The following is a 13188-nucleotide window of genomic DNA, read 5'->3' as shown; positions in this document are numbered from 1 at the left end:
TCAAGCAGACCTCAACAATCCACTCCAAAAGCACCCACCAAGCAATGAAATCTCGCTTCCTTCGACACTGTACACCACTCCGGTGGGGGGAAGTATTACGGCTTATCTTCACAAGTGGCACTCTATCACAAAAGACAAATGGGTCCTCTATATTGTCGCACATGGCTATTCTCTTCTTTTCAAACAGTCTCCACCACACTTGCCACCAACCAAAGACAATCCATCTCATCTCAGCTTGCTACGCAAGGAGGCTCTCGCCCTCCTAAGAAAGAATGCCATAGAAAAGGTTCCACCTGCACGAAGAGGACAGGGGGTCTACTCCCGTTACTTTCTAGTGGCAAAGATGGGTCGAGAGGGCGTTTTCAGGCCAATCCTGGATCTACGGCTGCTGAACAAATACATAAGGAAGCAGAAGTTCAGAATGCTAGCGCTCCACCAGATTTTCCCTCAACTGCATCAGGGAGACTGGATGTGCTCCATCGACCTGCAGGATGCGTATTTTCACATCCCAATAGCTCCAAAACATCAAAAATTCCTGCGCTTCCGAGTAGCGTTACAGCATTACCAGTTCAGGGTTCTACCCTTTGGCCTGAAATCTGCCCCAAGAGTTTTCTCGAAATGTATGGCAGTGGTGGCGGCACATCTCCGAAGACAAAGGATATACATATATCCATACCTAGACGACTGGCTACTAAAGGCTTCTTCTCCGGAGCAGGCGAGAAGCCATCAGGACATTGTACTAGGAGTTTGCGAAGCTCTAGGTCTTCAGGTCAATTACCAGAAGTCAACCTTGACTCCAACGCAGAATCTTCACTACCTAGGAGCTATCATAAGCACAGAACTACAAAAAGTGTATCCTTCGGAGGAACGACTATCCTCAATAAACAAGAAGTGCCAGGACCTGTTGAGAGCCAGCGCACCAACGGCACGTCAGGTGACATCACTACTGGGCTCTATGGCATCGTGCATTTTTATTGTCCCAAATGCCAGACTCCACATGAGACCCCTCCAAGAGGCATTGGAGACCAACTGGAGCCAGAGAACAGGTCGCTGGGAGGACACGGTGCGGCTACCGGAGGTAGCACTTCAGTCATTGAGATGGTGGATGCACAGACCTCACCTGTCAGTGGGTGCTCCGTTTCACCAGGTGCTTCCATCCGACACCCTAGTAACGGATGCATCTCTTCAGGGATGGGGGGCTCATCTGGGTCCTTTTCAAGCACAGGGTCTGTGGTCAGACAAGGAAAAGCAGTACCACATCAATCTGCTAGAACTCAGAGCGGTCCATCTCGCTCTCAAGTCCTTCATACCGCTAATTCAGGGGAAAACTCTCTTGATACAGACGGACAATACAACCACGATGTATTACTTGAACAAACAGGGGGGAACGAGGTCCCTACCCCTATCGCGAGAGTCCCAAGCGATATGGCATTGGCTCCTGGCCAGAGGAATGTAAATTACAGCAGTTCACCTGCCAGGTCAGCAGAACGTGGAAGCAGACTTTCTAAGCAGACACCTGGAGGACGTTCACGATTGGGTCCTGCACGGCGAAGTCGCAGAATACATCTTCGCGCAATGGGGTCGGCCTCAACTGGACCTCTTCGCAGACGAAGTAAACAAGAAATGCCCAGACTTCGCATCCAGGTTCTACCGTCCGGGATCTCGAGGGAATGCCCTGTTGATCGACTGGTCAGGGACATTTCTTTACGCTTTTCCGCTGATTCCCCTCATTCCGGCAGTGATCAGCAAACTTTACAGATCCAGGACCAGAATGATTCTTATAGCGCCGCAATGGCCCCGACAGTTCTGGTACACGGATCTCCTCAACCTGTCGGAAGAACCTCACAGGAGGCTGCCGTGCAGACCGGATCTTCTGAGCAGAGTGGAGGGCAGGATTCTACATCCCAACCTACCCTCTCTGAGCTTAACAGCATGGCTCCTGAATTCCTGCAGTATGGGCACCTAGGACTCTCGCAGGAGTGCATGAGCATCTTGAAAGAGTCCAAACGACCTTCCACGCGGCGTTCCTACGCTTTTAAGTGGAAGAGATTCTACATCTGGTGCTGTCAGCAAGGTCATAATCCCATACGGGCGCAGGATGATGTCATACTGTCCTATTTGCTTCATCTAGGGAAGTCCGGTCTGCAGGTATCATCTATTAAGGTACATTTGTCTGCTATTACTGCCTATCGCAAATCGCCTTCTCAGGAATCCTTCTTTACAAAACCTGTAGTCAAGGATTTCTTAGAAGGTTTGAAGAAAGTTTTTCCGCCAATCAGGCCTTCTCCTCCATGGGAACTGAACATAGTCCTGGCAAAACTTATGGGCCCTCCTTTCGAGCCTATCCATAAGGCCTCTTTACAACACCTTACGTGGAAGACGGCTTTTCTAGTGGCCATTACTTCAGCGAGGAGGGTCAGTGAAATCCAGGCCTTATCTGCAAAAGAACCGTACACGGTTTTTCATGACAATAGAGTGGTTCTACGAACTCACCCATCTTTCCTTCCGAAGGTGGTGTCAGTATTCCATATTAATCAGACCATAACTTTACCGACGTTCTTTCCCAATCCGGAGACTCCGGCAGAGAAAGCATTGTACTCATTAGACTTGAAAAGAGTGCAGAAATTTTATCTGGACAAGACAAAATCGATTAGACACTCTAACCGCTTGTTTGTAAACTATGGTCATTTAAGGACAGGAGAGGCAGCTTCTAAGCGAACAATATCAAGATGGATAGTTTCTTGCATTGTTAATACTTACCAGCTAGCTAATAGACAATTGCTAGCGCGGCCTAGAGCGCATTCCACAAGGGGTAAAGCGGCTACTGCTGCTCTCCTTAACAATGTTCCGATATCTGAGATTTGTAAAGCTGCTACATGGAAGTCTGTCCATACGTTTACAAGACATTATTGTTTAGACTCAGATGCAAGAGCGGATGCCCAAGTGGGGCAGGCCTCTCTAAGAAATCTATTTGCGTAAGACATATCTATTCCTGCACTTCTATCGGACAGTCCGCTGGGTTTAGGGATGGGCTTGATAATCTATTCAATGTTTATGACTATTGATGAGGATCCCCTGGAAGAGAAGGATAAGTTACTTACCTGTAAATCCTAGTTCTCTTCCAGGGGTATCCTCATCAAAGTCATAAACAACCCACCCTCCTCCCCGGACGCACGTCTCCTAGAAGTGCAGGACAGACTGTGTTTTGAATCAGTTATACAAATTGTCACCGTAAAAAGAACTGACCTAACTGTGAACCAACTGTCACCTTTCCTTCACCCCTGAGGCATGGTGGGATACTGGAGGTGCTCAGGGTCTTAAAGGCACGGTGCCAAAGTTTTTATGGTTCTCCTGTGTTAACCTGCATGCAGCCTATTGGCTAAGAATGCTTCTGTGTTTTTCAATGCAGTTTTTTCTATTTTTTCTCTAGAGTTTGCTACTGCTCACTTCACTAAGCCTAGTTTTAGGAGCTTGGGTACATATGTATGCTCTATTGTAGTATTTAATATTAAAAAAAAAAAAAAAAAAAACTTCTTAGAAATAAAGCATTTTTAGCCTGTTTTTAACATGATAGCCTGCATGATTATTTTTTACACATGTATGATATGTGTATATTTGATATATGCTCCGGGATTTACAGGTAAGTAACTTATCCTTCCTGCCCCTTTCTGTTCTTCCCACCAACCTCCTAAATTGACCCCTGTAGAGGAGCTAGCTGCCTTGTCCTTCCCAACAACAATTTATCCAGGCACCCACCCCAGACAGCAGGCTCAAAAAGCACAGGCAAGGGTTCTCTGCAGCTCCCCAAAATAGACAGATACAATGTCTGAGAAGCAGTAGGCCTGGGCAGCGTACTCCTTGAGAGTTTTCATGCTGGCATTGCACAGTGCATTGTTTCACATTCTTATCTTTGTTTTACCTGTGCTCTCAACGTTGTTGAATAATACATGCTTATTCCTGGGAAAGGAGGCATCCAAGGAAAAACCTAACACATCATTGTGAAAGAGCACCAACGTAGTCAGCAGGATTTGAACCTGTGAAGGGACACCTCAATGTATTTCAAGTCCATCACCTTAACCACTCGGCCACGACTACTCACGAGGGTTGGCTGCCACTTGAGCTGAGGTTCTCACTCTCACAGCAGTCTTTTTCTTTCCCTCAGTTCACTCTGCTCCACTGCCTTCCCATCTTTGCCTATCCGTTCTACTGCAAAAAACACACTCGGTCCATACCTGCATACTGACATGACTCAAAGGCACTATTATAAAGTTCATGTTCCTGGCCAGAGAAAAGCAAAAAGGAGGTTGTAAAAGAATGCAGTTATGACTCTTTAGGAAAATAATGACACTGTTAGACGCCACAATAAGGCTACTTCCTTCATGCATCTGATACCTCAGATGGAACTTACTGGCGAGATGATAACTGAAGTTCTTTCCCAATCTCCTTGGCTATTACTCGACATGTGTCTTCTCGACAGCTGGGGTGCACAAGTGGCACGAGTGCCAGACAGGTAGTCTCATGCCTTCTCCGGCCACTCTTCTGATCCCATTCCCTGCCCAGTGTTTCACCTTCCTTAGCTCTATTGAGACTGATAGCTATATTCGGCCTGCTTGTGCAGATGCCATTTAATATGAAGTATAAAATATCACCAAAGGTGAAGTAGCACGTAGTCGGCAGGATTTGAACCTACGCAGGGAGAGCCCAATGGATTTCAAGTCCATCGCCTTAATCACTCGGCCACGACTACTTGCTTAAAGCTATGGTCCATTTTCAACGTAGCTCGTTCCTATTTCTGCTGCTGGTCTAGCCTCTGGACAGAAGCAGTCCTTTTCTAGAGAGGAAGGCCACAATGGCAAAAGTTTGAGCCCTCCCAGGCCGCTGACCCTATTAGTCCTGCTTTTGGAGCCCGCATTTATGCCAGAAGGTATTTCAAAGAATTATGGGAAAATACTGTTCACAAAAGGGACAGAGTAGTTGGCAGGATTGGAACCTGCGCGGGGATACCCCAATGGATTTTTAGTCCATCACCTTAACCACTCGGCCACAACTACCCACACAAGTGAATCTCAACAGGGCACTTTACCTCCATCCGTAGTCTTTTTTCTTTCCGTTCACTGGACCATTTTCCCTGCTCTCCTATACATCATTCCTATTCCACAGAAGACTTTCTAAAGCGTCTCAAGCTAAAAGCAGGCATGCATGTGAAATTAGCACTCCTTGTATGTTCATGTTTTGAGACGGGGGAAAAAAATCAGGCCGGAAGAGGTGGTAGCTTTAACGTCAGGGAGATGGCAGCCACGATAGGCACCATTGCAAAACTTCTGTCTTGGAGGCCATGAATGGACTCCACAGAGAGACAGGTTGGTCTTTACAGGTATGAAAAGAAGTGCCTCGTCCAATCTAGGGCCTGAGGCTAGGCGTTTCCTGAGCTGAATTCTCCTTGGAGGAGAGTGGGCGCGTTCAGTTTCTCTGCAGACTAGTGCCTGACAGGTGAGGGAGGGGGAGCAGGATGCATTTGGCCTGGGTTCATATCTTTCTTCTGTGGCTTTAATGGTCTTTGCTTCATATTCTGTTTTACTGACTGCTTTGCATAGAGGCTGCTCCCTTGTTCTCCCACGCAGGAGGCCCTGAAGAGGAATCCCAAAAATGTCATCTGACGTAGTCGGCAGGATTTGAACATACTCGTGGAGACGCCAAATGATATCTAGTCCATCGCCTTAACCACTTGGTAACGACTACTTGGCTCCGCAAGCGGTGACCCTTTCAACATAGTCCTTCATGTCTTCACAGGCAACCTCACTGGCTCCAGTCATTCCGCTCTGCTCCTTCCTCTTCCTCATCAATCCTTTGCACTGGCAAGGTGCTTCTCAAAAAACAAATATAGGCACTCCTGCCAATCCACAAGTATTCCGAAGGCTTTGCTGAGGCCCTCTGCAGCCCTTCTTCTTTACAGCACATCAACTGCTGACCTTTGTTTGCCCTAAGGCTTCTTCTTCCATATTGGAGTCATCCCAGGCTTTGGTGATCCCAGCCGTCAGCCCAGCACCTCAGTTGAGCCTTTGAAAGGCTGTCAGGCCCTGCTCCTCTTTCTGTCTTGATATTCTAGCCACATTACTTAATAGGTGAGTGGAGGCGGGCCCAAGAGAGGGTAGTCTCTATGCAAATGAAGTGCTTGGGCATACCTGGGAGTGTCCTTCTGCAAGCCATTCAGCCTCCTGGCTGGTGGCAGGTTTGTTGAGGAGAGCAAGGCCGTGTTGGGCCAGTCCCAAAGCAAAGGCGAGCTCCTTCAGCAGGAGTCCATTTATGCGAGGGACCCTAAGTTACTCAGCATATATAATAATCACCTTTAGCCCTTATAGAGAGGTTTTGGCCGATCGTGGCCAAAGGGGCGGTGGGGTCAGAAGGCTCAGGGTAAGGGCCTCAGTAGCCTCACCTCTCTTGTTGCCCTAGGTTGCACTGTGGTCTGGGACCTGTCCAAACACCAATCCTTTTTAACCACACCTGCAGCTCTGCCTAGGCCGAGAAGCAACAGCAGAGAGCTTCCTTCTCTTCCAGGGGATCCTCATCAATAGTCACAAACATTGAATATTCCCGCCCTTGTGCGGGGACCCCGGAGCATATATCAAATATACACATATCATACATGTGTAAAAAATAATCATGCAGGCTATCATGTTAAAAACAGGCTAAAAATGCTTTATTTCTATGAAGTTTTTTTTTGTTTTTTTTTATTTTTTATATTAAATACTACAATAGAGCATAAATATGTACCCAAGCTCCTAAAACTAGGCTTAGTGAAGTGAGCAGTAGCAAACTCTAGATAAAAAATAGAAAAAACTGCATTGAAAAACACAGAAGCATTCTTAGCCAATAGGCTGCATGCAGGTTAACACAGGAGAACCATAAAAACTTTGGCACCGTGCCTTTAAGACCCTGAGCACCTCCAGTATCCCACCATGCCTCAGGGGTGAAGGAAAGGTGACAGTTGGTTCACAGTTAGGTCAGTTCTTATTTCCGGCTTCTTCTGAGAGGATCCTGGAGCATTAAGCTCTCAGTTTTTCTGAGTTTTTCTCAGAAAAATTCTTTAAAAAAGCGTTTTTTCACTTTTCACTCGACAAATAATATCTTTGTCTGAGCTAGGAAGGTTTTTTCTGACAGAAAAATGCCTTCTCTTTTTGTCAAATGCCCTGCTTGTGGGAATTAGAAGGCCCAGTCAGATCCCCACTCTCTGTGCATAGTGTGCCTGCCTCAGAGTCACTGCCCTGACACTTGTAAGTACTGCAAGAACATGTCTAGGAGGACTCTGAAAGACAGAGAGAAGATCCGGCTTCATGGGCTTAAGGAGAGGAAATGACATCGTCTTCCTCACTTCCCAGACAGCCAGAAGGCCATTCTCAGGAGAGAATGGCCCGGTCGACGTCGACAGGTAGGAAAGTGCCTGTTTGTTCACCGTCGACGTCGTCGCTACCACCGTCTCACCGGCATAGATCGCCGTCGACGGCGACACATCCGACGTCGAAGGAAACGGCGTTGAGGGAACATCAGAGCAGGGGCAGGTCTCCGTCGAAGGCAACCCGCCGATCGACGTCGAGCCATCGCCGGCGTGCCCAGTCGCCGCCAAAGGCTGTGCGCCCCCGACGTCAGGACACACGACGTCGAGATCACCACGACGGCACGAGGAACATCCGCCGCCGACCTCCCATCGCTCCACGTCGAGGCACACGACGGAGAGCAGGTCGAGGTCCAAGGAGCGTCGTTCGACGTCAAGGCACTCGACGTCGAGGCACTCAACGTCGAGGCAGGACCAACCGGCTGGGCGCCCTTCGACGTCGAAACAACCATCGACGTCGACGCAGGTTTTGCCTGTCCCACAGGGAGCAGAACATCGCCCCACGCCAGACAAGGCGCCATCTCCAGTGGTCTCCATACCGAGCGACTCTTCTCGGTCAAGAGCGGCATCATCTGGGCATGTCTCGCCCATCAATCTATCTCCGAGATGGCTGGAGAGCCTCAACAGACCAGCGGCCTCCCCAGATTCGCAGTATTCGCGAATGTATTCACCTACTGCCTCCCTGCCAAGAACGCCATCACCGACAGCCAGGGCAGAACGGGCTCGTTCAGCTCCTCGCCAACCGACCGCGAGGCCTAGACGCTCTGCTACAGCGTCTCGTAGCAGATCTCGCTCTCAACGGAGATCCAGGGCGCGGTCAAGGAGAAGATCACCCTCTTGGTCTTCATCAGGTTCTTCTGTCGGGCGTTACTCACCTACCCTTACAGATTCACCACCTGCTAGAGTCTCACCGGTGGATGATATTACCACATTCAACGAGGTATTGTTAAGAGGAGCGCAGAAACTCAACATAGAGGTTCCAGAACCATCTACCTCCTCATCGATCATCTTTGAGACTCTACAACAGAGATCAGCGTCGAAAAAGTTGCTGCCTCTAGTGCCTGGCTTGCTGCAGCCAACCATGGACACTTTTCTGGCCCCAGCATCGCTTAAGTCTGCCCCGGCTAGGATTCTTAAGAAATACAAGGCTCCAGAACAAGACCCTTTATTCCTTAGAAGGGATCCGCCACCGGACTCGGTGATCATAGCTGCCGCCCGTAAGACCCACTCGGTGGCATCTTCATCCACGGTACCCCCGGATAAAGAGAGCAGGCATCTAGACTCTCTAGGGAGGAAGATATGCGGGACGGCGGCTTCAGCAATGAAGGTCTCCAGTGTGTCTGCGCTCCTGGGCAGGTACGATCGTTCTCTGTGGGATTCCCTCAGTAGATTTACAGAAAAATTGCCCAGAGAAGACAGACAAGATTTCCAGGAGATACTACAAGAAGGATGCCTGGTATCCAATCAGGTTATCAGCGCAGGCAGCGGATGGGGCGGATTTGGCTGCTCATGGGTACGCACATGGTATCTGTGCGAGGAGATCTTCCTGGCTGAGGCTCACTGGCTTGAAACAGGAAGCAAAACAACGCATCCTGAACCTCCCATTTGCCGGGAACTCTCTATTCGGTGCCCATGCAGACGAAGAGATGGCCCGCATGAAGACAGAGGTGGATACCTTGAAGGCGGTGGGCCTCGAAAGAAAGAAAGATTTCAGGAGGAGGTACAGGCCGTATGATAGGCGCCCTTTCCAGCAGAGGGTTCAGACCCCTCATTGGGCGCAAAGGTCACAGCAGCGACAGGGACGACCTCTTTTTCAATGAAGAAACACAAGGGAGCGAGGGTCAAGCAGACCTCAACAATCCACTCCAAAAGCACCCACCAAGCAATGAAATCTCGCTTCCCTCGACACTGTACACCACTCCGGTGGGGGGAAGTATTACGGCTTATCTTCACAAGTGGCACTCTATCACAAAAGACAAATGGGTGCTCAATATTGTCGCACATGGCTATTCTCTTCTTTTCAAACAGTCTCCACCACACTTGCCACCAACCAAAGACAATCCATCTCATCTCAGCTTGCTACGCAAGGAGGCTCTCGCCCTCCTAAGAAAGAATGCCATAGAAAAGGTTCCACCTGCACGAAGAGGACAGGGGGTCTACTCCCGTTACTTTCTAGTGGCAAAGATGGGTCGAGAGGGCGTTTTCAGGCCAATCCTGGATCTACGGCTGCTGAACAAATACATAAGGAAGCAGAAGTTCAGAATGCTAGCGCTCCACCAGATTTTCCCCCAACTGCATCAGGGAGACTGGATGTGCTCCATCGACCTGCAGGATGCGTATTTTCACATCCCAATAGCTCCAAAACATCGAAAATTCCTGCGCTTCCGAGTAGCGTTACAGCATTACCAGTTCAGGGTTCTACCCTTTGGCCTGAAATCTGCCCCAAGAGTTTTCTCGAAATGTATGGCAGTGGTGGCGGCACATCTCCGAAGACAAAGGATATACATATATCCATACCTAGACGACTGGCTACTAAAGGCTTCTTCTCCGGAGCAGGCGAGAAGCCATCGGGACATTGTACTAGGAGTTTGCGAAGCTCTAGGTCTTCAGGTCAATTACCAGAAGTCAACCTTGACTCCAACGCAGAATCTTCGCTACCTAGGAGCTATCATAAGCACAGAACTACAAAAAGTGTATCCTTCGGAGGAACGACTATCCTCAATAAACAAGAAGTGCCAGGACCTGTTGAGAGCCAGCGCACCAACGGCACTTCAGGTGACATCACTACTGGGCTCTATGGCATCGTGCATTTTTATTGTCCCAAATGCCAGACTCCACATGAGACCCCTCCAAGAGGCATTGGAGACCAACTGGAGCCAGAGAACAGGTCGCTGGGAGGACACGGTGCGGCTACCGGAGGTAGCACTTCAGTCATTGAGATGGTGGATGCACAGACCTCACCTGTCAGTGGGTGCTCCGTTTCACCAGGTGCTTCCATCCGACACCCTAGTAACGGATGCATCTCTTCAGGGATGGGGGGCTCATCTGGGTCCTTTTCAAGCACAGGGTCTGTGGTCAGACAAGGAAAAGCAGTACCACATCAATCTGCTAGAACTCAGAGCGGTCCATCTCGCTCTCAAGTCCTTCATACCGCTAATTCAGGGGAAAACTCTCTTGATACAGACGGACAATACAACCACGATGTATTACTTGAACAAACAGGGGGGAACGAGGTCCCTACCCCTATCGCGAGAGTCCCAAGCGATATGGCATTGGCTCCTGGCCAGAGGAATGTAAATTACAGCAGTTCACCTGCCAGGTCAGCAGAACGTGGAAGCAGACTTTCTAAGCAGACACCTGGAGGACGTTCACGATTGGGTCCTGCACGGCGAAGTCGCAGAATACATCTTCGCGCAATGGGGTCGGCCTCAACTGGACCTCTTCGCAGACGAAGTAAACAAGAAATGCCCAGACTTCGCATCCAGGTTCTACCGTCCGGGATCTCGAGGGAATGCCCTGTTGATCGACTGGTCAGGGACATTTCTTTACGCTTTTCCGCTGATTCCCCTCATTCCGGCAGTGATCAGCAAACTTTACAGATCCAGGACCAGAATGATTCTTATAGCGCCGCAATGGCCCCGACAGTTCTGGTACACGGATCTCCTCAACCTGTCGGAAGAACCTCACAGGAGGCTGCCGTGCAGACCGGATCTTCTGAGCAGAGTGGAGGGCAGGATTCAACATCCCAACCTACCCTCTCTGAGCTTAACAGCATGGCTCCTGAATTCCTGCAGTATGGGCACCTAGGACTCTCGCAGGAGTGCATGAGCATCTTGAAAGAGTCCAAACGACCTTCCACGCGGCGTTCCTACGCTTTTAAGTGGAAGAGATTCTACATCTGGTGCTGTCAGCAAGGTCATAATCCCATACTTGCGCAGGAGGATGTCATACTGTCCTATTTGCTTCATCTAGGGAAGTCCGGTCTGCAGGTATCATCTATTAAGGTACATTTGTCTGCTATTACTGCCTATCGCAAATCGCCTTCTCAGGAATCCTTCTTTACAAAACCTGTAGTCAAGGATTTCTTAGAAGGTTTGAAGAAAGTTTTTCCGCCAATTCGGAGGCCTTCTCCTCCATGGGAACTGAACATAGTCCTGGCAAAACTTATGGGCCCTCCTTTCGAGCCTATCCATAAGGCCTCTTTACAACACCTTACGTGGAAGACGGCTTTTCTAGTGGCCATTACTTCAGCGAGGAGGGTCAGTGAAATCCAGGCCTTGTCTGCAAAAGAACCGTACACGGTTTTTCATGACAATAGAGTGGTTCTACGAACTCACCCATCTTTCCTTCCGAAGGTGGTGTCAGTATTCCATATTAATCAGACCATAACTTTACCGACGTTCTTTCCCAATCCGGAGACTCCGGCAGAGAAAGCATTGTACTCATTAGACTTGAAAAGAGTGCAGAAATTTTATCTGGACAAGACAAAATCGATTAGACACTCTAACCGCTTGTTTGTAAACTATGGTCATTTAAGGACAGGAGAGGCAGCTTCTAAGCGAACAATATCAAGATGGATAGTTTCTTGCATTGTTAATACTTACCAGCTAGCTAATAGACAATTGCTAGCGCGGCCTAGAGCGCATTCCACAAGGGGTAAAGCGGCTACTGCTGCTCTCCTTAACAATGTTCCGATATCTGAGATTTGTAAAGCTGCTACATGGAAGTCTGTCCATACGTTTACAAGACATTATTGTTTAGACTCAGATGCAAGAGCGGATGCCCAAGTGGGGCAGGCCTCTCTAAGAAATCTATTTGCGTAAGACATATCTATTCCTGCACTTCTATCGGACAGTCCGCTGGGTTTAGGGATGGGCTTGATAATCTATTCAATGTTTATGACTATTGATGAGGATCCCCTGGAAGAGAAGGATAAGTTACTTACCTGTAAATCCTAGTTCTCTTCCAGGGGTATCCTCATCAAAGTCATAAACAACCCACCCTCCTCCCCGGACGCACGTCTCCTAGAAGTGCAGGACAGACTGTGTTTTGAATCAGTTATACAAATTGTCACCGTAAAAAGAACTGACCTAACTGTGAACCAACTGTCACCTTTCCTTCACCCCTGAGGCATGGTGGGATACTGGAGGTGCTCAGGGTCTTAAAGGCACGGTGCCAAAGTTTTTATGGTTCTCCTGTGTTAACCTGCATGCAGCCTATTGGCTAAGAATGCTTCTGTGTTTTTCAATGCAGTGTTTTTCTATTTTTTCTCTAGAGTTTGCTACTGCTCACTTCACTAAGCCTAGTTTTAGGAGCTTGGGTACATATGTATGCTCTATTGTAGTATTTAATATTAAAAAAAAAAATTAAAAAAAAAAACTTCTTAGAAATAAAGCATTTTTAGCCTGTTTTTAACATGATAGCCTGCATGATTATTTTTTACACATGTATGATATGTGTATATTTGATATATGCTCCAGGGTCCCCGCACAAGGGCGGGAATATTCAATGTTTATGACTTTGATGAGGATACCCCTGGAAGAGAACTAGGATTTACAGGTAAGTAACTTATCCTTCCTGCCCCTTTCTGTGCTTCCCACCAACCTCCTAAATTGACCCCTGTAGAGGAGCTAGCTGCCTTGTCCTTCCCAACAACAATTTATCCAGGCACCCACCCCAGACAGCAGGCTCAAAAAGCACAGGCAAGGGTTCTCTGCAACTCCCCAAAATAGACAGATACAGTGTCTGAGAAGCAGTAGGCCTGGGCAGCGTACTCCTTGAGAGTTTTCATACTGGCA

General features: G+C 48.5%; 2 non-coding genes across 2 annotated transcripts; both read right to left on the bottom strand.

Moving 5' to 3' along the window:
• Window positions 1-4665: 4665 nt before the first annotated feature.
• Window positions 4666-4747, bottom strand: TRNAS-UGA (transfer RNA serine (anticodon UGA)). The gene has a single exon. It is a non-coding gene; the product is annotated as a tRNA-Ser (tRNA).
• A 222-nt stretch (window positions 4748-4969) lies between these two features.
• Window positions 4970-5051, bottom strand: TRNAF-AAA (transfer RNA phenylalanine (anticodon AAA)). The gene has a single exon. It is a non-coding gene; the product is annotated as a tRNA-Phe (tRNA).
• Between the last annotated feature and the right edge of the window lie 8137 nt (window positions 5052-13188).

The sequence above is a fragment of the Pleurodeles waltl genome, chromosome 7 (assembly GCF_031143425.1).
Source record: "Pleurodeles waltl isolate 20211129_DDA chromosome 7, aPleWal1.hap1.20221129, whole genome shotgun sequence".
NCBI classification, from domain to species: Eukaryota; Metazoa; Chordata; class Amphibia; order Caudata; family Salamandridae; genus Pleurodeles; species Pleurodeles waltl.
This window is presented reverse-complemented; position numbering and strand designations above follow the sequence as displayed.